At 39.8% G+C, this 26,794-nt stretch overlaps 1 long non-coding RNA gene across 1 annotated transcript; it reads left to right on the top strand.

Moving 5' to 3' along the window:
* On the top strand, positions 1–22,995 carry LOC311593569. The gene is made up of 4 exons (XR_014777762.1): positions 1–180; positions 13,729–13,959; positions 21,044–21,088; positions 21,560–22,995. It is a non-coding gene; the product is annotated as an uncharacterized lncRNA (long non-coding RNA).
* Positions 22,996–26,794: the final 3,799 nt, after the last annotated feature.

The following is a 26,794-nucleotide window of genomic DNA, read 5'->3' on the forward strand; positions in this document are numbered from 1 at the left end:
CTAAAACTACCCAGATGTTGGAGAAAACGCAACAGAAATGCAAGACAAATTTCTGTGCATCAAACGTTTCGATTCTACTGTAGCTGAAGGCAACAAAAGAAAGCATACCAAGCAATTACGGAAACAATAGGAATTCAGAGAAGACTGAGGGGAAGTACAGCTTCAACTGGGAATTTTAAAGTAAGTGATTTGTAAGCGGCTCAGAAAGAACACTGCCCAGCGACTGAGGGATAAAATGCCAGGATGCGAACAGAGAGAGTGTGGGCTGGGTAATAATCATAAATACATATACTGGGGGTCTGCTGTGCATATTTTACACATAGCATTCCACTTTACATGCAAGAGGTATTAATATCACTTGAAAAACTGTAAATGGAGATTTTATTTTATTTTATTTTAATATATTTTATTAATATATTCATATTACATCTCAATTGTTATCCCATCCCTTGTATCCTCCCATTAAATGGAGATTTTAAATGACCGTATGCTGAGCATGTATATTAATAGTACAGCTAGAGTTTGAAGTCAGGTCTATAAGGCACCAAACTCGGTTATGAATTATCACCCTGGACCACATTTCATTGAGGTTGTACTGTGAAAGGTCTAAGAAGAAAGATAGATTTGAGCTATAGACAAAAACGGAGTGCGTGTGTGTGTGTGTGTGTGTGTGTGTGTGTGTGTGTGTGTGTGCGCGCGTGCGTGCGTGTGTGTGTGTGTGTGTGGTATAGGTATATGATACATATATAAATTGTCTCTATCATTTCAAACAGCCTCGTCCCTGTGTTTTTTGGCATCACTTGTATGTTTAAGTTCTTTCTCTTGATTTTCATTGGACCATATTTTGTACCTTCTTAAATGCCTTAATTTTTTTTATAATGCTTATGATTGTTCTTTGAATTTATTTCTCATGGAATTCATCTGGGTATTTACACTTAGAGGATATTTCTAAGGGACTATCTGGCTTGGGAGTTGAAATACTGTCTTGATCTTTGATAGTGTGTGTGTGTGTGTGTGTGTGTGTGTGTGTGTGTGTGTGTGTGTGAGAGAGAGAGAGAGGGGGGGGCGGGGCAGTAATGAACATGCTAAAATAAGTTTTTAGAACAATTCATTTAATCTTGATATCATAGAAAAACATATAATTCATGTATGGCCAAGAATTAATTAGACCAATTAAGAAAATATGGATTCTGTCCAAGGCATCATATATTGCATTTTGGGACTAAGCTGGTGGGCCTACAGAGAGAGAGCAGTGGCTGAAATCTGAAAGTTAAAGAAGAAAAGAAAGAGGAAATGAAGGAAATGTCAACTTTAAGCTATTGGGATAAAGATGATGTACAAACATAATTTCAGGCAAGCGACAGTGAGAGCAGGTGACTGCCATTAGAAGAGGGTAGTGCTGTGATATGTTCATCTGGAAGCCATGATGGAATATCTAAGACCAGCTTGTCCTGAGCACTCTGAATAGGACAGCACAGGAGGATGTACCAGAGACAAGAAAGCAATATAGCACCAGAATGCTACTCACAGGAGACAGGAGACAGGAGACAGGAGACAGGAGACAGGAGACAGGAGACAGGAGACAGGAGAGACAGGCACAAAATGATAAAGAGTTGGTCTCAAGAGCTCTCCATTACCAACCTTTTCTCAATGTGCAGTAAGGGCTAGGCCTGAGCCTTGCAAAGCGAAGTCCACTTCTTCCCCCGTCTGTTTATTTGGATATGTTTATACCACAAAGCCTGTGCTATTACTTAAATAGTAGGGATGATAATGACTAGAATATTCTAGCTTCGGCTCTTGTACTGATGGGATGTTATGCTTGTATACCATGTTGTCTTAAGGTAAACATCGGGGTAAACTCAATCACCCTGAAGATTAAACTCTGGCAGTCGGTCTTTCTAATCAGGCTAACCTCATGGCTCTCTAGCAAACATGAACTTTGTTACAGTACTTTCGGTAAAGCTGAGTCATCAAGAAGAAAACTCTTCAAACCCTGGAGCGTCAACAGCATAAGATTTAAATGTTCACTCATAGTAATGTAAAAAGAGCATTTGAGGCCTACCAGGCTGAGATGTTTCCTAGTGGTTTCAGTCTTAGTGGCAGAAGAGGGGCTTTCTCTTCCCCTGGGGAGGAAGAGACAGGTGGGGGATGTGAGCTTCCGTTTTATAGGACTATCACAGAGTATATGTACAGCATTTCTCCCCTCATCTCACTGGTCGGGCCTTGGGGATCACACAAGGATGACTGGTTCAAGCATCTCCTCAGCGGACATGGCTATGATCAGCTCAGATGGCAGGAAGCTGAGAAGATCCATTACAGTAAAAGAGAGAATGGCTGGCAGAGGTTGGCGGGGAGGGGCGGGGTCGGGGGGGGCAGGTAGAGGGAGCAAGGGGAGGGGATAAACACCTGCATTCAAATCCTCTTTCTCACCACCTGGCACTCCTCATTCAGTAAGATTTTCCTCTCCAGGTGTCAAGCTGATTTTTAAGGTGACAAATTCACCTTGTACGGCCATTGGCACATGCCGTGCATCACCATTTCCAGCAGGGCGGAAGGGTAGCTGAGCCTCGGCTTTGCTTCTCTGCACCTCACTTTGTATGGACTGCTTGATTCTGAGGAATATGTGTTGGAGACTGTTCTCACAGCACTCACTACCAAAAGAGAAAATATGCTCATTTCTAAGCAGTCAAGTGCACCCACTGACAGCCGCCCTGCCGCACGGCTGTAGCATAAAACCCTCAAATCTTTATTTTTTATTTTTCAGATCTCCTCAATTAAGCCCAACCAATGAGCACGGAATGACCCCCACACCCCCACCTCCCCCCCACCATCCTCGCACTCGACCCTCCACCCTCTCTCCTCCTCCTGTCAGGATGCCCCACCTCAAGTGAATTCATAGTCACACAGATGCACAAGGTGAACGGTGGGGAGATATTTCTGGAATTTGTTTCTCAGAATCTGATCTTGACAGGTGGAATAATGCTCTGTCTCATTAGCTAAGAAGCCGTTTAGATTAGAATTGCATGTAGAAGCAGAAATGAGCCCAAATCCTGCCAGATTCTCCTTGGTTTGTTTCTCCTGTAAGAGCAAAGATGAGGGGGGGAAATCAGTTAAAAAAAAAAAAGTCAGTAAAAATCAAAATACAAATTAGCAAACAAGATTACAAAGTTTTGATTCCAATGACTAATTCTGTGGTTTCAGTTACTGAAAGAAAAGAGCAAGTGGCCAACACTGTGTGGGGCCCTGTGGTTATTTCAATCCTGTGGGCTGAAACTCGGCCATCAAGTTCGTCAGGATTTTCTGATTGTACCAACTCCCTTTTTTTGTTGTTGTTGTTATCACCATTCGCAGCTTTAATTTTATTTTAGATGTATTCCATAGTGGAGTTAATCGCTTTAGCTACGTATAGTCAAAGTATAGGTTTCAAAACATTGAATTAATTTCTTTGGAACAATATCCCGGCTCCTTATTTACTTCCTCCATTTTGAGTGAGTTTCCGGTGAATCCGTCTGTCTGCTGGAATGCCCACATTTGCCGTGAAAACCATTATCTCAGTGTGGTACTAAGCTGAGTTTAGCTACCTGAGGTGGATTGTGCCAGTGGCCATGTTGAATGACCTCATCAGCTGAATTAACAAAATACACGAGTTTTGTCCACTGAGACTTTCTCACAGACCAACAGCATTCTCCCACAGGCTCATACACTGTATTAATGGATTGTTTCTAGAGAAGTCTGGTAGCAAACCCCAAAATTCCAAAAGTTCAATGGCTGATCTCAGAGTGCTGTAAGGTCAAGACTAGCCTGAGCTACGTAACAAGACCCGCTCTTAAAGAAAACAACAGAGAGAGGGGGGAAATAGCTTTCAAGTAGAAAACATAGAAAACATAAGTTCATTAGATTTGTACAATGTCTCTGTACTCCTTAAGAGGCCTCTCAAGTAACTTCATTGTCTACTGATGTTTTATTATCATTTAGTGATTTGCAATTCAGAATTACAGAAAACTAACATGGAAGGAGATAATGAAATGAGTTGTAACTTAGGATGAACTTAAATCTTGTATCGGTTTCAGTTATTTTCATATGCCCAGGACTTTCACACTAAAACTTATCCAAGAAAGTGGTAGGGTTTCAGATATCACTTTCTGTGGTTTCTATCAAGCAAGATTTAAATGAACAAAATGCTGTTTTGCAAAATGTTAGTCTCTTGACAGCCAGAAATAATCACTTGTATTCAAAAGAGAGAATCCATGGGATACAATTCTGCCTGTGAGAATTCAATGTGTCTTTTTTTTTTTTTATCAACAACTCATTCTAGGTGTCTGATCAAACCGGCAATTAAACCATTTAAGCACTGCAGAGATAAAATCAGATTAAAATCAAGTTATGGCACCATGTCAAGTATTTCCCCAAAGAAAAACAAGAAGAAAGCCAATAATCTTTTTTCTTAGATACCAGAGTCCTCAAGTTATAAGATAAATACCATTTAACAAGTCCTAGCTCAAAGATATGGTGCTTGTTTTCACATATCCTGTGGCCTCACTGTGCCCTTAGCTATGCTGTTGCTTCCTTCCACTCCTGAAGTGTGCTGTACGTGCTACTTATGTAGAAGTATGTCCTACATGAAACCATGACCCGTTATTATAGTAAAGTTCTCCATCCCTATGGGTCAGGAACAGCATCTTTCTTACTTACTTCAGCTTCCCAGTATCTGGCACAAATATGCTCAATAATTTTTAAGGAATTGGTAGATTAGTAAACAAATTCTAAGAATTTTACTCACCACTCTATAGAAGTGGCTTTTTGTCCATCAGTGTCATCAATAACTTCCATTGCTATGTCTAGCTGTCAATTTTCAATCATTTTATTTTGTCCATCCAAACAGTGTTAATGTTGGCCCTCCAACTTCGTTGGTCACTAGTTTCTGCCTTCTCTTTATCACAGCATCCAAGTTCAAATAATACTCTTCTCTGTAGCTTTAAATGACATTTATACTTGCGTCACCCCACCACTCCCCACCCCCTCCCATGCACACCCTCTGACCCAAAAAGACTCTGTTTACATTTGTCCCTGTGACAATTGATAGTCTTTCTGTCAGTTACCCACAGTCCCATTTCAAGCAAATTGACCCCAGAGGCACGAACATGGCATCTACTTCCTTCAGCCTCCACTGCTCCATCCCCCTTTCCATTGGTAGATCCTGTCTACGAACAAGCAGGTAAGGAAATAGTAGTTTGCAAGTTTCCCATCTCCTGGTAGAGAAGACACTTTAGATGACAGAGTATAAATAGGTACCTATAGGCATTATATGGCATTGAGCTTAATTAGACTCCCTCTTTCTGCCTATAGAACTGAGGTTTGTTTTTGTCTTTGTTTTTTACTTTAACAAAATATTCCCCATGGACAACTTAAAGAAGAAAAGATTTAGGAATACAGTTCCTGAGTTTCAGCCCATCATGGCATGGGGGTGGGAGTGGGGGAGTCTGACAGGTGGCAGAAAAGAGGAGCAATACTGCCTGTACCAGTAAGATTTCTTCTTATCTCCCACTTATTCCTTCTAGGCCCCAGCCTGTAGGATGCTACTGCTCCTGCTCAGTCAAGTCTTCTCCTGTAGTTCATCCTCTTAGGAAGCATCATCACAGGTCCCCAGTGGTATGGCTCAGTAATTTCCCAGGTCCTGCTCAGGTAGACTGCTGAGATTGACCATTCCAAGGTGGCTCTGTCATCTCAACAACCAAAATGCCTTATTAAATTGAGCATTGTCTTGTTCTTAGTGTGCATCCAATAGTGTGCTGAGATCAATTTCTTAATGCAAATCAGATCATGTCACTTCTATGTTAAAATAAAGCTAAACAATCATATGTTTGCAGACTTAAAGACAAAGTACTCACTTTGATAGTGGTAAAAATGCTTATCTTAAATTTGTATATTTTCATTTCCCAAATAATTTTCATGTATACTGGTATATTTAATTTAACTTTTATAATGCCTCTTGATCTTGAATCTGATGCCATTCCAAATTCTTATGTAGCCTCTCTCTCCCTCTCTCTCTCTCTCTCTCTCTCTCTCTCTCTCTCACACACACACACACACACACACACACAGAGAGAGAGAGAGAGAGAGAGAGAGAGAGAGAGAGAGAGAGAGAAAGAGAGAGAGAGAGAGAGTTGGTTCCTGCAGTTTCAGTTGCTGGGAGTCAAAAACTACCCACTGGAAGATTCCCAGATAAACAACTCATATGTCCTAAATTGCATCCTATTCTGAGCAATGTGATGAAATTGTGTACCATGTTGCTCTGCCCAGGCCCATGACTTTATCCAGTGAATCCATTCCTTCCATGCTAAACACCTGTTGCTCACTTCACACGTAGAAACCTCAGTTATTCGCACAACTGCAGGACTATTGCAGTGCAGGTTTTCAAGGAAGCCTTCAAGCAGCTAAGCTTGAAAATGACATCTAATTGAGCAGAAAACAAATAAGTCAGAGAAAGATTTGACAGAGTAGGATATCCCCAACTTACACACGAACAAAGAAGAAAGAGAGGTAGAGAGGTAACAGACAGAAAGAGGTAAAGAAGAGAGGAGAGAGAAGAGAGAGAAAGCAAGGCAGAGTGAGAAGAGGCAATTTTACCAGGAGAATTTTACAGAGACAAATTGAAAAGAAAATAAGCTAAATGCAGACAAAACAACCCAGAGACCGAGGAGCCAGAAGATTAGAACAGATTGCTGGAGTTAGTTCAAAGCCAAGTAGAGCAATTCAGTCAGATGCTGAGAGAAGCCAATTTGAATCAGTCAGCTTGGAGAAGAGTTTGATCGAGAACAGCTGAGTTGAACCAACCAGCCAGAGTCCAGAAAGAACTAGAAAGGGTGAGATTATTCAGCAGTAAGTCTCCGAGGCTGAAAACACTTTAGGCCTAGATTAGATTGTACAGAGGCTAGAAGCTTCCAGGACTAGGCCTCTGCTAGGCAAAGGCAGTAAGTATCTGAGACAACAATTACAGCAAGTGACTAAAGATGAATTTACAGAAATATATATTCTTTCTTGATATTAGTTTTTTTCAAAATATAGTATAATACTAATTTCTATGATCTTGTATTTTATTAAGTATGATTGTAGCCTAGAGGTGATTAAAAGTATGTGGAAAGGTGTGTTGTTCATATGTGGATATTGTGTCATTTTATGTGAGACTTGAGATCTGCAGACTTCTATATATAAAGGGATCCTGGTATTAGGATAGGGATAAAGGATCAAATATCTTTACCAATTTGTTTTAAAATTATTTCCCAACATTAAAATATATTAATCATGCTATATAATTCCAGAGTGTATTCATCCAATCAAATGAAAACATATACCTTTGACCTACAGTTTTCCAGCCCCATATATTACCTGTTAGGGTCTAGCAACATAATCATTCTGCTTCCTGTGTCTATGAATTTGGATTTTTGAGATCCACAAGTAAGGAGCCATACAGTGTTTATCTTTCTATTCCTAGCTTATTTCAGTTAACATGGTGTGCTCCAAATCCATTCAAGTTGTTGCAAACATCAGGATCTCCTTTTCTATTTAAGGCATAGCATACCCCTGTGAGAGGCACATGCCTATGTAGGTCATTTTCTCCATCTATTCATCCCTGAAGAAACCTTAGGTTGGTCTCAGACATGGAAATATGAATATTGTCACAATAAATGTGGAACATAGACATCCCCTTGACATTTGGATTTTGTTTATTGGGATGCATACCCAGAAGTGCAACACTTGGTACTTTTATTCTTGGTTCTTTGAATTACCTTCCTCCATACACCTCTCTGTAATAGCTCAGCTAATCTACATCTCAACCAACAGCATGCCAGGGTTCCTATTTTTCTGTATCTTCGCTGGCGCTTTCTTTCGTCTTTACAATAATAAGCAGGTATGTGGAAGAATGTCATTGTGGTTTTATTCTGAGTGTCTCTGATTATCGGTGATGCTACACCATTCCTCATGTATCTATGTCTCACTCCTATCTTCTTGTTGGAAATGCTTGTTCAGAACTACTGCCCTTTTTAACAATTTTTCATCTTTTTTCTGAGTCAGTTCTTTCTGTGTTGTGAAGAAAAAAAAAAAACAACCTCTGCTGCCCCACATAATCGTGCTTGCTTTGTTTTGCTTTTCTTGCCTGAGGTTGGGGGGGGAGGGATATTTAAAAACAATACCCAAATCACTGTCAATCTGTTTAAATCTTTAATCTATTTTGAGTTCATATTTGTTCAGAGTGTCACCTAAGAACCCATTTGATCCTTGTGTGTTAAGTAGCCAGTTTCCCAACAGAGTTCATTAAAATACCTCCTTCTTCTCTCTTCTTGGCACTTTCATGAAGATCAGTGAACTGCGTGTGTATTTATATCTGAGCTTCCTACTCTGTTACATTAAAGTAAATGGCTGTTTCTCACTTTGAGCGCTACTGTAGGTGGTCACTGCAGCTCTGCTGTGTATTTTGAAGGTAGTGGGGAGGGCCCTCTGACTTTGTTCTTAATTAGGTCTTAGCAATCTGGAGTCCTGTGAGGCATGGATTTTCACTTAATAAGATTTAAAGGGCTAAGAGCAGTGTTTCTCTACCTGTGGGTAGAGACCCTTTCACGGGGTCACCTAATACAAATCAGAAAACACTGGTACTTACATCAAGATTTGTAACAGTAGCAAAATTAGCAATGAAAATAATATCATGGTTGGGGGCAGTCACTACAACATGAGGAACTGTATTAAAAGGTCACAACATCAGGAAGGCTGAGAGACACTGGCCTAGAGTAACAGCAGTAACAAAGTAGTTTCACACATAACCTAATGGGCAGCAGATAAATTCTACTGATATTCATGTTTGTGTGAATGATGAACATAACTACTTGAGTAACATACGTCTTTAATAGTAAATCCTAACCTAAAAAAGAAATAAAGCATTAGTCTTACTGTCACATGATTATAGTGTGGCTACAAAATTGCTCAATCAAATGTTGTACCCAAGAACACTTTTATCTCTAAATAACAAACACCCAATCAGAATGACTCAAGCCAATAGTCAATTTATCAAAAATATTAGTAGGTAACCATAAAAACAGTCCTATAAGTAGCACAGCTAGGTCCAGATACTCCAGTTGTGACACTGTAAACCACTCATTTGTCTTCTGTAATACATTTATTCTCAGGTACCAGGTTCTCAGCTCCCACCTAATCTCAGTACCAATAGCGAGTAATGACTAAGTAATAGGACTGTGGCAGAGAAAGTGGCTCTTCTCCATTGGTTCCAACAAAAAAGAGCTCACTGCTGGTCTGGGTTCCCTGTTTTCCCTAATTCCCCATTTTCCATGAACAATCCACAATCTCTTCTTTAACTATCTTGGTTTTGGGCACATCCTGGTCCTCAAGCCACAGACTTGATTAAACCTCATGAAAATCAGATAAAATTGATATTACAATGAAAATTCAGGTGCCTTTTTACAAAAAGAAGAGGGCCTAATGTGCTACAACTACAACTTGTGTCTATTATATTGTAAAATCCTCAGAATTCTGATGAAAATTTAATAATGCATTTAAAACAATATGGTAGTAAATGGCATTGGTAAATGAATGATTGCAAAGGTATTTTTTAATTGAGAAAAATCACTGTATGTTGTCTTATGAGAGTTTTTTATTTCCAAACCTTTCCAGAGTGTCTCTTGTGTGTGCTCTTGCAAAGTAATTTAGCATGTCTAGAAATATTTTCTTAACTATGGAGTGATAAATTACATTAAAAATTTCCCCCACTATGTTTCCCCACTGCCATCTGACAACTGTGAGTGGGGTGAACTAGGTATTGGGGCCAACAAAATTACCTACCATAGACGTGTTTACCATTGAAAGAGGAAAGTGACAATTCTTGTCACTAGCTACAAAACTATTTAGTACCTGTGGTAGTTTGAATAGGAACAGTCCCCATAGGCTCATAGATTTAAATGCTTGGTCACAAGGGAATGGCATTATTTGAAAGGTAGGGCCTATAGGAAGAGTGGCTTTGTTGGGATTCCTGTGGCTTTGGGGAAAGTGTGTCACCTTGAGTGGGCTTTGAGTTTCAGAAGTCCAAGCCAGGCCCAGTAGTTCTCTCTTCGTCCTGCTTCCTGTGGCCTTGGATGTAGCACTCTCCGCTCCTCCAGTACAGTGTCTATCTCCAGTATAAAATTAATTCCTGGTAAAGGGCTGCATTCTTGTCAGGGTTTTTGTTTTGGTTTGGTTTGGTTTTGAGGGGTTTTGTTTTTTGTTTGTTTGTTTGTTTGTTTGTTTTACAAAACCGGCTGTTTCAATATTACCTCAAGAGCTCAAAAATACAGAATTTTCAGGCTTGCCTCTGTGTTGTTAAACTGGGCTCATAAATTTTTAGTTTCATAATTCTTGTTGTCTTTAGCTCTTTTCTACTCTCTAATTTGGAACATGTAAATTTTCTTTAGTTTGCTATAATTTATAACCTATCAGAAACTATATATTTACAACCCAAGGGAGATTATGGTTTTCAAAATATATAACCACAAATCCTAGTAAAGATTTTTGTCACTAAAGCATAGGAGGAAAAGGAAAAAAACACATTCATTAATATATTTTATGTGCATTCTTGAAAGGAATGGCACTTCATTTGACAAGAATTATGATTTTCATAACACATTAATGACACATCTTTTTTATTTTCTCAAAGTCAGATATCAAACCATAATTTTGCAACTGTCACTAACACCCAAATCAGAATAAGAGGAAAAAATATCACTGATGTACCCACAGAGCAGCATGTCGCTCAACCTTCATCAAGGAAGCTTCTTCTTACAACTGGACATTGTGTAGACAGTGAGAGACTTTGGAGCACTCAGCCTTAAATGAGATGTCATTACCAAATCCTTCTTGTCAATGGTCAGGAATCTATGTAGAAGTGGAGGCAGGAAAAGAGTAGGAGCCAGAAGTGGTGGATACCTCCCAGGAAACAGTATCATTCCGAGATGGCTGATGCACAGATAGACTCATACAGACTGTGTCTGCATGCTCAAGACTTAAGAGAGCTTCAAACCAGGCAGAATCTTAGCGTTGAGAAAAGAAGTTGACACACAAATCCAACCCCTGACTAAGAGGCTATTTGCAACTAATACTTTGTTTTGTTTTGGGGTTCTTTTTTACTAATTTTCTTTTTTATTATTTGTTTTTCTTTTTGCTTTTATTTATTTATTTATTTTTGCAGGGTGGGTATTGCTGTTTTTCCTGGTTTGTTTTGTTTTGATTTTGGTTTTTTTTTTTAAGAGAAAAAGAGAAAAAACATGAAGTTTGGTGGGTAGTGAGCTGAGAAGAATCTGGGAGGCATTAGCAAAGGAAAAAATATAATCAAAATATATTATATGAAAAAATTTTAATGAGTATGTGTCTATGCGTAGGTATATGCACACTAGTGTAGGTACATGAGTGCAGAGCACAGAAGGGTAGGTATCTCCAGAGCTGGAGTTGGAGACAATTGTAAGCTGACTGAGACAGATGCTGGGAACTGAACTCAAGTGGTCCTCAAGAAACGTCCATGTTCTTATAACTATGGAGCCATCTCTGTAGCCACAGGACCTTCAAAACTATGATTTACCATCTGTCCTCAACTAAATCTCAATCACATCTACCATGTCTGTTCCCTTCTATGAAGAAATTCTTTACAGATCACTACATATTCGATAAAGCTCTTGAGTTTATGAAGCAATAGTCATCTTAATTTTTCTCTTGGAAAATTTTATTTAGATCACTTTGGTTGAGGTTTTAGATGTTAAACTCTCTTGACTGAAATGGGATCACCTTGTCCACATGGAAACCCTGAGTTCTGAGGAGACATTCTCCCTACCACAGACATACATGCCTTTAAACGCTAATCACTCAGCCGCCTATCTGTAATAACGTGCTCTGTGATCATCAGAGAACAGTTAACTTCAGCATGTCATGGGCTTCTTAAGGAGGGATTCTGAGAAAAGTGAAGTAAGAAATGAATACATTTCCTTCACACATATGTATGAAAATATGCAACATGTACCAAAATAAATAAATAAATAAACAAACAAACAAACAAATAAATAAATAAAAAGACTTGATTGTCAAATAGGAAGTATTCTAAAAACATTTGGAGCAAATGATTAATTCAGATATGCTAAGAACAATCTCTATTTTTCATTTAAATTTATTTTTAATACATTAACTTTACATCCTGATCATAGCCCCTTAAGAACAATCTCTTACTTGATACCCTACAAACATATACAGGGGAGGAGGTCCCCTTCAGTCACAGTCATAGGGGAGGGGAGTAAGGGGAAAATGGGAGGGAGGGAGGAATGGGAGGATACAAGGGATGGGATAACAATTGAGATGTAATATGAATAAATTAATAAAATATATTTAAAAAAACAATCTCTTAACATAAATATAATTCTAACTGTAAGAAAGAATAGAGATGATGATTCCTGCTTTACATAACAGCATAATAGGAGAGCGGTATTTCATCCACTAAGAAAGGGTTGTTTTTGCTGGTTAGTTTAAAGTAGAATGGATATTCCAAATCATTAAGTTGCCTGCTTGTTAATTTTATCAGATAATATTTAGCCACTGCTATATAATGAAGGACATGGTGCTTAGATATTAAGTGTCTTCTTTAGAAAATAAGAGCAATACTTTTTTTAACACTTTATTCTTATTGTTTTTCATTTCCTGTGATCATGAAGCTGGTTAAGCCTTTTAAAGCAGAGGTGGGTTTCAAGGCCCCTCTATTCCCTTGGCCAAACCTCTCCGCTGTCAGGACCCGTATGAATACGTACACAGGATTTTGCTTCATTCACAGAGTGATGTCCTCAGCATTGTCTTCATCTGAGCTTTGACAGAGAGGCAAATCAGTTATATCCCCACATCTAGGAGGTCCCACCCTAGCCAAGGAGTGAGATATGTAGGGGATCCTTAGTAAGCTACAGAAAGTATAGTGAGTGTGAGAGGATTGTGAGAGTATAATGCTGGTATGTGGATGAGGATAAGTGCCTGCATCCCACAAAGCAGTGTAGATAAGGAAAGGAAGGTGAAGTTTGTTGCCATAGCAACCTAGATCTGATACCTTCTAACTCTAAAGCAGGGTAGAGCCAGGCGCGGGCCTGGTTACAGCTTAGATGGGAGAGAGATGGAAAGAGCAGCCATGTGTATAAGGCAAGGGAAAGAATTAGTACAAGGGCAAAAAAAAAAAAAAAAGCAGGGCTAGCTTGCGGGGGATATCTCAAGATGGTTTGAGAAAAGGTAAATATGGGGAAGGAAAATAAAGGGGGAGAAAAAGGAGGAGAGTGGGTTTGGAAGTGAGGTGAAACCCATTTTAACAGGGCTTCAAATGTTACCTGCGGGTAGCTCCATTTACCAGTCAGACTGCATTTTAGAAATTCCCCTCCAGAATCAGGGTGGGAGGGGATTAACGGGGAGGGAATTTGAAGTGTGTGTTTGTTTTGTTTTTTTTTAGTGGGCTAGATTACCTCCATACTATAAAGATAGTAACTCCTAAGCAAGGAATTACCAGTGGGAATACAGGCCAGATAGGTTTGGAATTTGAGGTAATGGCCAATTTGAGGTCCCAGAATCACAGGAAGCTGTCAGGGTTCCACTTGGCTCGAGAAGTAAAAGTATGTGGGATGGGCAGGAACGGAAGATGCTGGGTTACTTGTTTGTTTGATGGTTTGTTTTTTTCAGTGCCAAGTTTAGATGTCTGTGAAGTCACTGGAGAAGGGCCCATCGGATGAGAGGTGTGAATGCAGATTGATCAAAACGCTGGGCACTGCAGACACCGATCTGGGAAACCGTCCACGGCCAAGTGGGAAGCGAAGACTGTGAGAGATGATAAGCTCGGTCTGGAAAGTTGTCTAGAGGGGAAAAAAGATGGCCTGAGAACAGAATGCATGAAAAGCTAGCATCCAAGGAAGGGTAAGGAAAGCCCACCCAGGGAGAAGAAATGGGAACAGGCTGAGAGAAAGGGGAGGACTAAGCCGTGTGCTCAAGCAACAAGGGATTCCTCAGTGGTTTCAGTCAGAGAAATGTCCATGAGTACACGGGCAGCCGTGTGCTGAGAATCTAGAATAACGCATTAGGGCAGAATTAGGGACAGAGAGCTTAGAAGGCGAACAATGAAATTTGGTCAAGATAGAGGAAAATATATGTTTTCTGCAGATCTAGTTGCACTGGTGAATCACTTGTCTGACATGTATCTCGGATGCTTGTGTGTGTGTGCTTCCCATGATCTGTGTCCAGCTGCATTGTGTCAGCTGTAGCATTCGTAGAAAGGTGCTCAGGAACTGAATTCCTGAAGCCCAGAAGGACTTAATGCCCACACCTTGATGCTGTTTGTGCTGTCTCTCAACTTCCACCAGAGTCTACGTAAAGATCTGGTTTCATAAGGAAGGATGGAAGAAAATACATGTGGGAAAAATAAAATGGAAATTGCACTTTTAAAAAAATGTTTACCTTTTTTTTTTTTTTTTTTTTTGAGTGCAGTGGCATACACGTGTACTCCCAGAGTTTGCGAGGCGGAGGCAAGCGGGTCTCCAGTTTGAAACTGGGCTGAGCTAAATAATGAAAGCCTGTCCCATCCACCAAAAAAAGTGTGTGTGTGTGTGTGTGTGTGTGTGTGTGTGTGTAGTGAACATGCCTTCTACATAGAAAAATTGTTGAACTACTACATGTTAAAAGCTTTACGGGAGTGGGAATGATGAAAGAATAAGTCTTAAGTAGACATAATAGAAGATTCTAAGGATATATAGAGAAAAGATTTATCTTAAGTGAGCAAAAATATCTTCTCTTGAGAGTGGGGCCAAAGTCTTGGGTGAGCAGAAATGCAAATGCATTGCTGGGTAGGAGAAAGGCAATAGAGGGCCACCTTTGGGTCACCAATTTCTATGTGCAATACTCTGAGTCATCTTAGGAAAAAGACTAATCTTGCAGGTCCCTGGATTTCAAGCCCTGGTGATAGGAAGATGGGGGGAGACCTTGTGACTAGAGGTTGATAATTGAAATGCACTTCCCCAAGAAGAGAACCCAACCTCCCACCCCCACAAGTCATCCCCAAACACCTACTTCATTGTGAACTAATTGACCAGAGATGACACTCCACGAGGACACACTGAAGGGCCGAAAGGCTCGGCAGAGGAGACAGTGGCTGCTGCCTCGTAGAGAGCTCAGGCCCTAGAGCATGTCGGTCAGGTCTCCGAAGATGAGTCCCAAGTTAGTGAATTATGAAAGTGAGAAAGCTTTCAAAGAGGCGCGTTTAGCTCATCACGTCACTTACAGAGCAGCACTGAGTGTGACATTTCATTTTAGAGGACAAGGCTTGCACAAAGAGAAATAGCAGCAGTCCTCTGTGCAAAGACTGGGAGGGAGGGGACATTACCGCTCCAGGGGGGCCTGGAAGGAGGGAGGCATATGGAGCTGGCTAAGGAACTGGTTATGTTCCCTTTGGGATTTGCTGGCCACCATCTCTCTTTCTCTCCCATCTTTCTGCCTTTGAGAAAGTCCTATCCACAAACCCATCTCATAATTGTATTTGGGAGCATGGAAGTTGTCTGGCTTCACAACTTCAGGGATAGAAAAAAATTCTGCCTGGTAATGGATTGCTCAAGCTTTTCTCTTAGAGTTCTAGGGTGCACTCACTGGAGACAACTCCATGAAGAAAGCCAAGCCCTCTTGGGGTTGGGGACCTCCCCTCAGCGTGTGAGTGGGACTAGGAGGAGAGGATGGAGGGGTCTGCATCTGCGACCAGGCTGTATGTCCTTGCTTTGTACCTTAAAAATATCAGTCAAATTCATGTCTTTTGTCTTCATTGTTTTATTCCACAAAAGTCATATTATTTCCTATCGGCCTATTTTTTGGCTGTGGGTCTCTGTATCTGTTTCCATCAACCTGCATGAAGCCTCTCAGAAGACAGTTATGCTGGGCTCCTTCCTATCTGCAAGCATAGCAGAGTATGAATAAGTGGAGGGGTTGGCTTTCTCCCATGCAGTGGGTCTCAAGTTGACCCAAGTCATTATTTTGCCATTCCCTCAACCTCTGTTCCATTTTTATCCCTACATTTCTTATAGGCAAGAGAAACTATGGGTCAAAGATTTTTATGGGTGCATTGGTGTCCCCTCCCTCCACTGGAAGAATGCCCTGGTTACAGGAGGTGGTAACTTCAAGCTCCTTAATCTACTGCTGCTAGAAGTTTCAGCTAGGGTCACCGCTATAGGCTACTGGAAGCCTCCCCTACCCCAGAGATGCCCCTCCCCACTGATGTCTTTCTCTCTCCTGCCCCCCCCCACTACTTCCACCTGGCTCTCCCCACAGTCGATCCCGATCCCTGTTACCACCCCTACCCCCTTCCCCACCCAGTGCCTCCCTCCATCTACCCCAGATGTCTATTTTATCTTTTTGTCTTCTGAGTGCGATTCCAGCTAGGCATGTGTCCCTTTCTTCCCTCACAGCTCCATGTGCATCCTTCCCAAAGCTGCATGCTCTGTCAAAAGAGGGCACCTTTCCTGAATAAAGGAAGATCAATCTTCAGTCCAGGGTAGAACCAGTAGCTGCGCTCCCTGGCTAGAATGTCCGAAAAAGCCCTCAAGGTCCTCCAGAGATTTAGGGACTTTTACTCTATCAAACTTGCTCAAGGGTATTCATGTTTCTAAAAACAGAGAAAGTTGAAGCCTTCCTATAAGGATGTGTATCCCAGGTATAGTGTCAGTGAGAAACAGTGAGCTGGTCTATGGGAAATGGCAGGGATTGAGAAAGCAACTTTTCTTTTTCTTTTTCTTTTCTTTTCTTTTTTCTTTTTTTTAAAGAATGATGTTTTATACACTTCAGCCTTACATGGAATATAATGCACATGGTTGACCACATTACATTAGAAATTATCATATATTCTAGTCTCATATGTTCTGCTTTAGTAAAAATCCATACATTCCAAGTTTAATCGAATAAAAAATCTATCTCATCAATAGAGAAAGCAACTTTTCAAAATGGTTTTTTAAATCCTCTGTCACATTTTGTGGCTCTGGGTGTTGTAGCACTTAAGCTGGGAGCACACGTATCCCCGCATTTATTTCATTACTGAGCTGCGCGTCACTGGTGTTGGAATTGAATTCTGTTCGTGTATGTCTTGAAAGACAGTGCGGTATGATGTAACACATACTGACTGTGGACTTGGACTCATTAACCAGCTCTGTGACTTCAAGGAAGGCCCACGTAGGGCCGATTAGGCTGATGAGCCTGTGACCAAACCAACTACAGCACACGGCCATAAATTATTCTCCAGGGCTGTGATTTTATCATCCCCTTATTCCCGTTGAGTAGCTGGTTTTATTTGTTCCTCCTACAATACCTCTGACTATTTGTTTATAATCGCCTTTTGTCCCCAGGCAAGCTCTTCTTAAAGCCTTTTTCTTTGTGTCTGTTTTACCTCTTACAATTTCTCATCCTTGTCTTTTCTAACCCCCATCCCACCAAAATTATTCCTGCTGTAAAAAAATCAAAATGTCTGTGGAGATTTTGGCTAAAGTTTTTAGCAAATACTTTAGAAAGAAATAGATTCTGGCCTGAGAACACAGCTTAGTTGGTAGAGAGGCTGCCTAGCACACCTGAGGTTTATTTTGCATTTAGCACCCTAGAGGTCACCACTCAAACCTTCAGGCTGAGGCCACATTGAACCGTCATGTGTTGGATTAACCCAAGTGCTCATATTTGAGCAAATTCTCTGCCATTTGCCCTAGGAAAAAGCTGTCCTCACAGATACACAATCCTTCTTGCTGGAAAACTAGTCTTTTCATAGGAACAGGTTTTTATATGGTTTCCGCATCTACCATAGCACCTTGCCATTAACCAGCTATGATGATATGGACCGTTCCGTTTGCATTCTACATGGCTTAGAGAACACCAGACTTCCTAGCAAGAAGGCCACCTCTGGGTGGTGTTAGCTTCTGGCTGCCATGGAGATTCAAGCCCTGGGCAGCTCATTGATCAAATTTTACAGAATTCTTGCAATCTCTCCTCAATTATTTTGAAAGCCTAGAAGCTGATATTTCACTTCTAAATCTTTCTAGGTTATAAGAGTGAAACTGATGGGTGAAACGAATAAAACAACCCAAATACGCACACCCATGTACAAAAACTGTGCTACTAATTTTAACAACAGCTAAGGCTGCAGTAAGTTTTAAACCCAGTGTCTCTGTCTCATCTTGTCTTTTCCTGATGTATAAGCTTAGCCTTTGGACCAGCAGCACGATTACTGAATGGATGGGAGTGTGTCCCTGTAGAACTGAGGATTTGAGTTCAATCCCTATATCTTATAAGGTGGCAGGACACAAAGTAATTACACCACCACAACAACAAAAGAACAAGTAAATAAACAGCCTGAAATAAAAAGGAAAGCCTGTGGCAAGGGTGGACAAGGGGAATGGCATCAACCAATGTCTCACATGCCTTCTGGAATGAATTCTAGTCCACTGGCTACAGTCAACCTTGTTCCAGGCTAACCCCGGACAGTTGTCATTCTCATGAGTACCTTCTAAGGGCATAGTCTTGTCAAAGGCTCACTCTCCCTATGTATCGAAATCATATGGCCCTTAAGGTGGTAAAATAGAGCTATATTCATATCCTCTCTAACTAATACAGGGGCCTAAACTGTACACCACCATTAACAGTCTTTGTTTCTGCCTATCCCTGTATTCCTAGAAATAATTCAGCAACTCTCTCCCTGTCAATCAAAAATAAAACATATAATAGCTATACATTAAATGTGGGCTCCCCACTTCTGCTCTTTCTTCATATTGTCTTCAGTAGCTATTTACACAACTTCACCTTTAAAGCTTATTCCCTTATTATAACTAATGAAGCTTTAAATTTTCTATACTTATTTTACTAAGATACAATTTGCATATAATAAAAGAAAAATCTTTGTTATCCATTTCGATAAAAATTTTACAAAAATTATACCCTATGGTAGCCTAACCCATTTGTAGAATATTTGCACCAACTGTAGAATATTTGTTCACTCCCTCAGCAGACAGTAATACCTTCCCACATTTGTAGGTACTGAGATTCTAATTGTATGACATGGTAAGAGCGTGACCCATTCTTGCCCTTTATGTACATAAAATCATACTTCTGGCTTTTGTACTAGTATTTTTTTTCTCAACTGCATTTTTAAAGTAGCAGGAGATTATTCCGCTTATTGATGAATAATAAAACGTAATTACTTGGCAACAGAGATTGTATCATTAGGTAATTTTGTTACTTGAACAACATAGTATATACATAGATAAGTGAAGATGGCCTCAGCATCACTAAACAATACACTCTTATGGGATCTCTATCACATATGTGGTCTATTGTGGCCCTAATAGCATTATTTATTTATGACTTTATCTGATGTAACATAGTTGACTAATCTTTTCTTCATATTTTCTATTATGAATAAAGTTGCTATTATTCTAATGAAAATCTTTTCCTGGATGCACATAGAGTGGACTAGTCATCAGGTAAGCATCTTCCTACTGGAAATAAACAAATTTTAGTAGTGGGGTACCATTTTATATTTCCACCAGAAACCTTTGAGCTTTCCAGCTATTCCACACACAGTAATCTGTACAATTATGCTTCATTATCTTTCCCATGGATATGGGAATGTTCGGTACCTAGTTTAATTCAGTCCTATGACATAAAGCATAGTTTCTGTATTCAGGTTGAACAAGTATTCTTATATTTATAGGGTTTTTACTCTGGAGGTACATGATAGATTTACCTTTCTGGGGTTAAACTAAAAGAATATCAGTGTAAACCTGGAATCTCTCAGCCAAGTGGAATTTCCCTATGAATGCTTGTGTCTGCTCTTGAAGGGAAAGTCATTAATTTTTCTTGACATTTTTATTACCTGATTGCTCATTTAGAGAGAATCTCTCACCCTTGAAGGGTTTGTTGGGAACTTGTGCATCCTCTGGCTCTCACCTTGCAGTCTTTAAAGTTGGGAGATAAAAGTGATATCACATGGTGGGTAGGCATGGGGTGCTGAGCAAAAATAGCAGCCACGATAATGAGGATTCCCTGGAGGAGATAGATGCCTAGACATGAGGCTCACCGCTTGGCCTAAGCTGAAACTGTGTTCCAAGCAGCTCTAGAATTAGAGTTAAAGAGATTCTGCACCTGGAGATGTAATCACTTGAGCTCCCTCTGCTCTTCAACACATCTCAAGTACACATCGGTGCTGACTAATGAGCGCTCAGCTGCCATGAGCTATTTGCTTCTGGCCTAAGCAACATCAGGTGTTTCGTAACCAGCTCCACTAGGGCCGAGCTCAACAGATGCAAGATGGTGGAACTTAAGAATCGTTTCTTAAGAATCTCTTTCATAGTTGATTAACCAGAAGCAAACCTCTTTTCTATTGAAAAACTTTTGCGTGCCAGGAGAATACAACCTGGGTTTTCTTTTTTGCTCTATTCTTTTATAATGGTTGCATTCAAAATAAATTGATGAACCATTTGGCAAATATTTACTCTGAACTAGTCCGCAATAATAATATACTTTAAATATTTTGAACAAAGATTATTACATATTGTGCCAGTTAGTTTTTGTTGACCTGACACAAGCTGGAGTTGTCTAGGAAGAGGGAACACAACTAAAAATAAAAGTTTCCTGTTGTTTTAAATAGTTTGAATAAAGATGATATATATCGATATAGATATATCAAGATTAGATAGATAGAGATACATAGAAGAGAGAGAGAGAGAGAGAGAGAGAGAGAGAGAGAGATTGTACTAGTTTTTTGTCAACTTGACACAAACTGGAGTCATCTGGGAAGAGAGAATCTCAACTGAAAAAAAAAAAAGTCTCCATCAGAGTGGCCTATAGGCTAATACATGGGGCATTTTGGGCCCAGTGCCACCCGTTGGCAGGAAAATCACAGATGTACCAAAAAAGCAAACTAAACAAGTCATGGGGAGCAATACAGTAAGCACTGTTGATCCTTTTTTCACTTTCTGCCTCCCTCCAGGTTCCTACTTTGAGTTCCTGCCTTGACTTCCCTTTATGACAGACTGTAAGTTATAAGATGAAATAATAACATTTCTCCTCAAGTTGTTTTTTGCTCATGGTGCTTATTACAACAACAGAAACCCTAAGGCAGGAATTAGTACCAGGAGTGAGGTGTTGGTGTGACAATCCTGATGACTTGTGTATACTGGGATGGTGATGAAAGGAGCTTAGAGCTTGTAGCTTAACAAAACCGAAAACAAAACACTGAGTTCGTATGGCTTAATGGGATTCTCAGTGAGAGCTTAGAAGACAGGAATGTTGAGAGAAATACAGACGATGGAGGCATGGCTTGGGAATTTTCAGGAGAATGTTTCATAGCCCTTCAAAGATTCTATCAGGGATATTCATGTGATATTTTATATTAAGAATACATGATTTCTGATTAGCTTGTGCTGAAGAATCAACTGAAATAATAGACTAACATCACCTATGTGAACTCTTTGCTCTACTGAACAGTTGATGCTTGTTATCTCAGGCTGAGGAATAAGCTATGATTAAGAAGAGACTAACGTTACTGAAGTGGTCAGCACCCGGAAGTTGTGGTCCAGAGAGGGCCAAGGCTGCATCTCGGTCTAGCAGCCAAAGTTGGAAATGTATAGGAATCTCCCAGAAGATACTGGTTCTGAAAGCATGAAGAGGCCATGGAGAATAGGTGAGGCTTGGCACTGTGAGAGGTGTAGCCTCAGTTGCAGTGGAAACCCAGCAACCTAGTGGTCATGAAGAAAGGCTGAGGCTTGGAGTCATGCAGCAAAATCAGAGTCTTGAAAGAAAAACCAGGAGGCCATTGATGAAGGTGCAGCCTGTGGAGACTCCAGCATATTGGAGATAACAAGGACCATAGGATGACTACCAAGTATTATAGGATGGAGCTGGCCTGAGCTTGTGAGAGGAGCTATGTGTGTTGCAAATGGGAGAGGCTGAGTAGGAGAGTTGTCTAAGCTCTGTGAAGGACAGTAGATTGTGAATGAATTCCAGATGCCAAACACTGAGCTGTGAGATTGAATTTAGTTTTGCTTTGATTTTTCTGACTGTGCTCTCATTCTTCCCTTATGGATTAAGGAACACTTAACTTATTTTTGAACCTTATCAGATTCCATACATGGGACTTTAGAGATTTAGGATGTTTTAAAGACACTGAAATTTGGAAGACTGTGAGGCCTTTAAAAGTTGGCATAAGTATTATATTGTGATATTGATATCAAAATGATACCTTTTATATTGGTTGCATCCAAAATTAATATATATATTATGTATTTTTGAAAAAAATTATTTTATATGTACATGGTTGTTAGATAACTTTACTTAATATACATCAGATAACTAATCTGAATCCTAATGTTTATTTTCATTAAATTGAATTACTTATCTCTATAGGAATATATGCATGTGTGTTTGTATATTTATGTTTATGCAATTGCTAGCTTCATAACTAGTTAAATTTGGAAACTTAAAGCTACAAAATGCTTTAAGCCATGCCCAACATCTTTCAAAACTCTAAAAAGAGTCAGTTACCCATTATATTTTTCTGGACTCTTTGAAAAGAACCTTTTATAATAAACGGGAAGTAGTTGGAAGCTGGGTTCTACAATGCTCTTAAATCAACAGACACTTTACCCAAAGGTCTGATTGGTAGCCAATGACATTAGTACTGACTGTACTATGGTTTATATTCTTTCTTGATCACGCATGTTTCAAACCACATTTGATCATCTCAAATTATAAAAAGGTGGGTTGTTGGTCTACTCTATCAGGGCTGCAGGACCACCTAGGATCTCAGTTTCCTCTTTAAAAAACAAAAACAAAAAACAAACAAACAAACAAACAAAAAACAAGGTTAATGAAATTTCTTTTAGCAGAGTGTGAAAATGGGTAAAGTAGTAAAGTCTTTTATTAATATTTGTTATTCATTAGAAACAGAAAAATTCAGTTGAATGCCTCAATAAGGTATTACCGTAAGTCTATATCTAAGTAAGTAAGTAATATGTATGGTACTTTTCCTTGAGTGCTTTATATTTAACATGAGTGGCTAAATAAGATAAAGTAGAGACAGAAAATGATACCAAAGATAAAGACAAAATCTGAGAGGACAGGCCAAAACAACAACAACAAAACCCCTAAAAAAAAACAGCTAGTGGAAGTTAAAATGGATAAAATCAAATATGCTCACAAATTTTTGGAACAAGTTTCACTAAAATAATCATTCAAAGTGATAACATGGATGTTGCAGACATTTTAAAAATAATGTGACTTTTATTTTCATGTACATCTGACATTTGTCATCTGTCTCCATTTGCCACTCAGCCATGTGTGTTCCAGATCATTCCACGCCTGAGCCAGACTCTTTCTTCCAAATGTTCATGACATCAGAGTGTGTTCTGGGGCACTCCTCACGTGTGGCTGGCTCTTATGTCTGAGGCTCCTCTGTGTTTGGGTTATATCTGCCCAGTTGAGGCTACCGTGCAGACACCTTGTGAGCTCTGCACTTTCCTTGAATGAGACCCTTACCTGGTCTTCAGAATCCATGACTGATTATCAGTGATGACTCCCACCCCTGTAGCATTAGAGGGGACTCCTATCAGGCCTCTGACTCCAGTCTATCAGATAATATTTTACCCAAAGACAGTACCATTCCTGCCTGTCAAAGCCCGGTTCACAAAAATGCCTACTTCCCAAATAGAGCCATTTAAAATTGCTTCTACATTTAACTGAAGAATTTGGTCCTACTTTTTTATGGCTCATTTGTGGCTAGTGATTAAGGTTTTATTGACCAAATTTCAGTAATATGATGTTCCTGCCTAGAGTTAGTACTGTAGACTATTCTTAAAGGCTTGCACATTCCCTAGTAAAGAATACCAAGTATTACCCTTCACAAAGAACAAAGTGGCCTCCTTCTATGCTAGATTTTGTGGTGTCTTTATGGGTCACCTACTAACTTATGTTCTGCCTTCTGTTTATTTCTGGTTGAAACTGTACCAACTCCAGAATTATAAACTTTTGCTTAATGTAAAATCGTTTCCTTTATGAAAGAGAAGGATAAAAGTAGAGTCCAGAGGCAGCTACGAGGTTAAATATTTAGTTTGAAAATTAAATGAAACATGGGGCAGCAGAAAGCAACCTGCAATTCCCTGTGTTAATAAGGAGTAAGGCTGGCTTAATGCAAAACTTGTATCTTAGGCGACATGTTCACTATTACATTAATCATGAAATATGTTGCTTTAATTTTTTTTTTTTTGTTCTCACACCTCCATCCACTTCTTCAATCTCCACCTTTATTTCCTAAGACCCCAGCATCAATTCTATGGGTGTGGAGGGGGTTAGGTCATATATCTTTTCAGCTAATCTATTTAATTACCCAACTCAGCCCCAAGCCATATAGGAACTAGAAAGACAGCATGTTTGGTTAGTGAATCTCTGTGGATGGCAAAACTTGATCAACCAGCTTCTTCTAAGCTTCCAGCTCCTATGTATCTACCCTGTATGAAGCCCCAGAGGGTAGGGTGATGTGTTGCAAACATTGAAAAATTAAAATTTTTATTTCTTCTTTATGTCTTGTCTTCCTGGTAATATTAAATTTGTATGTACATATAAAGTATACACACATATATAATATATAATGTATGTGTGTAGTGTGTATATATGTGTGTGTATGTATGTATGCATGTGTGTATATATATATATATCAATAAGTACTTTTAATTCTCTTTCATCTAAGTCTTCTGAGCTGTCATTTATGTTTTTTATTCCTTCTCCAATTTCTCAGACATATAGCCTATCTTCCTATTTGAATGAGAATCTAGTGAAAAATGTGACCTTTGCTCCATTAGTCAACTAAAGTGACATCTTTTCCTCCTAAGTTGCTGTGTACACAGACCATTTCTCTGTCAAGACTAGAAGTGAGTTTGATCTTCATTTTAGTGACCACTTCCTGCTTCTTAACATTATAATGACCTGGTCTCTATTTCTTATGTCTCCCAATCTTGCTGGTTTTCTCATATCTGTTCATCTTTACATTAGGATGCTCTTTAGCTTATTATTCTCCATCTGTGTCCTCTTTCTATGTGGTTTTAACTATGCCTATGATTCTAAGGCCACGTATGTGTTAATGTCCCCTGTCCTACGGTTACTATTGCTATGACAAAACAACAGGACCAAAAACAACTTGGAAAGGAAAGGGTTTATTTGACTTACACATGCACATCATAGTCTATCTCTGAAAGAAGTCAGGACAGAAAATCAAATAGAGTGGGAACCTGGAGGCAGGAGCTGATGCAGAGGCCACGGAAGGATGGTGCTTATTGCTTCGCTCCCCTTGGCTTTTTCACCCTGCTTTCTTACAGAACCCAGGACCACCAGCCCAGAGATGCACCATCTATGATGAACTGGACCCTCCCACATCAATCACTAATTAAGAAAATGTCCTACAGCCTGATCTTATGGAGACATTCTCTCAATTGAGGCTCCCTCATCTCAAGAGATTCTAGCCTATGTCAGGTCAGCATAACACTAGCCACTGTCTACCCCAAGGTCAAATCCTCAATGCAGCCCTCACTGAAGAGTCTGACTCATGCTGAACCAGGATAACCACAAAATCTGTATCACAGCACACTCATGACACACACTCAATTCAGTGTCAGGGCTAGACTTACTACACCAAAAGCTATAATCATTGATTTCTCCTTCAATTTTCCTTGTTCCTATGTTCTCTAGTCATGATGCTGCCACTCAAACAGATAGTTTAACTAAAACATCTCCATTCTTTTCTTGATATTGGCACCCAGTCATCCCTGTAGGGAGGCAATGAAACCACAGGCTAGATTACTTTGCTTCTAAAATCTATTCTTTCTATTATACCAACTATTGCAAACACAGCAAGGCTCTGAATTCTATTCAAATACTATGGCAGCCACCATGATACACTTATGTATATTCATTTCACAGTGTAGTCGCCACTAGTGTTATATCAGAAGTGTGTATTCTTTTAATGGCTCCCTATCTTCATACGCTCAAGCTCCTTGACATGAATAAAACATCTTACCCATCTCCACAGCCCTCGTTTCTTGCTACTCAACCTCGCACCTCTTCTTTTTCCCTAGTCAGTCTCATAATTTACATTTTAGAAGCCCTTAAAATGTTGTGCTTTCCCATGTAATATTTAACCTCTTGCCTTCATCCATTACTCAGGCCCCCTTCCTACTCATTCTTAATCATGTTTTCAGCTCTGCCAATACCCTTTCACTGCAAAACACCTGTTCAGTTTTTAAGAATGAGCTCCATACAATCTCCTAGAGTTTTGGTTGGTTGTTTGGGGGTTGTTGTTGTTGTTGTTGTTGCTGCTGTTACTATCCAATATCCCCATCACATCCCCAAGGACTGGGTTGAGTATCTTCTCCTACCACCACCCAACTCAGCCCAAGCCTGACTCCAGATTACGTTAACGGTCTATCTCCTCTGTGATCCCACAGTGCCTTGCATGTGTCTTTCCTAAAAACCCATCCCTTCTCCTTCAGCACAGTGCCCGGATGCAGATTTGACTCTCATGCATATTTGTGGAGTGAGTGAGCGTGGGATAGCAGGTTGGCTTCCTGCTTACTGGGCTTTTTGCATCCTATGGGCTTGATATATGGTGTCATTTCTTTCCACTGAGCAGGAAAGCATGACAAATCACTTATCACCATCTCTGACAGAGTTGCCTCTTAGCAGTTCTGCCTCG

This window comes from Acomys minous, assembly GCF_964271855.1.
Source record: "Acomys minous genome assembly, chromosome: 3".
Taxonomy (NCBI): Eukaryota; Metazoa; Chordata; class Mammalia; order Rodentia; family Muridae; genus Acomys; species Acomys minous.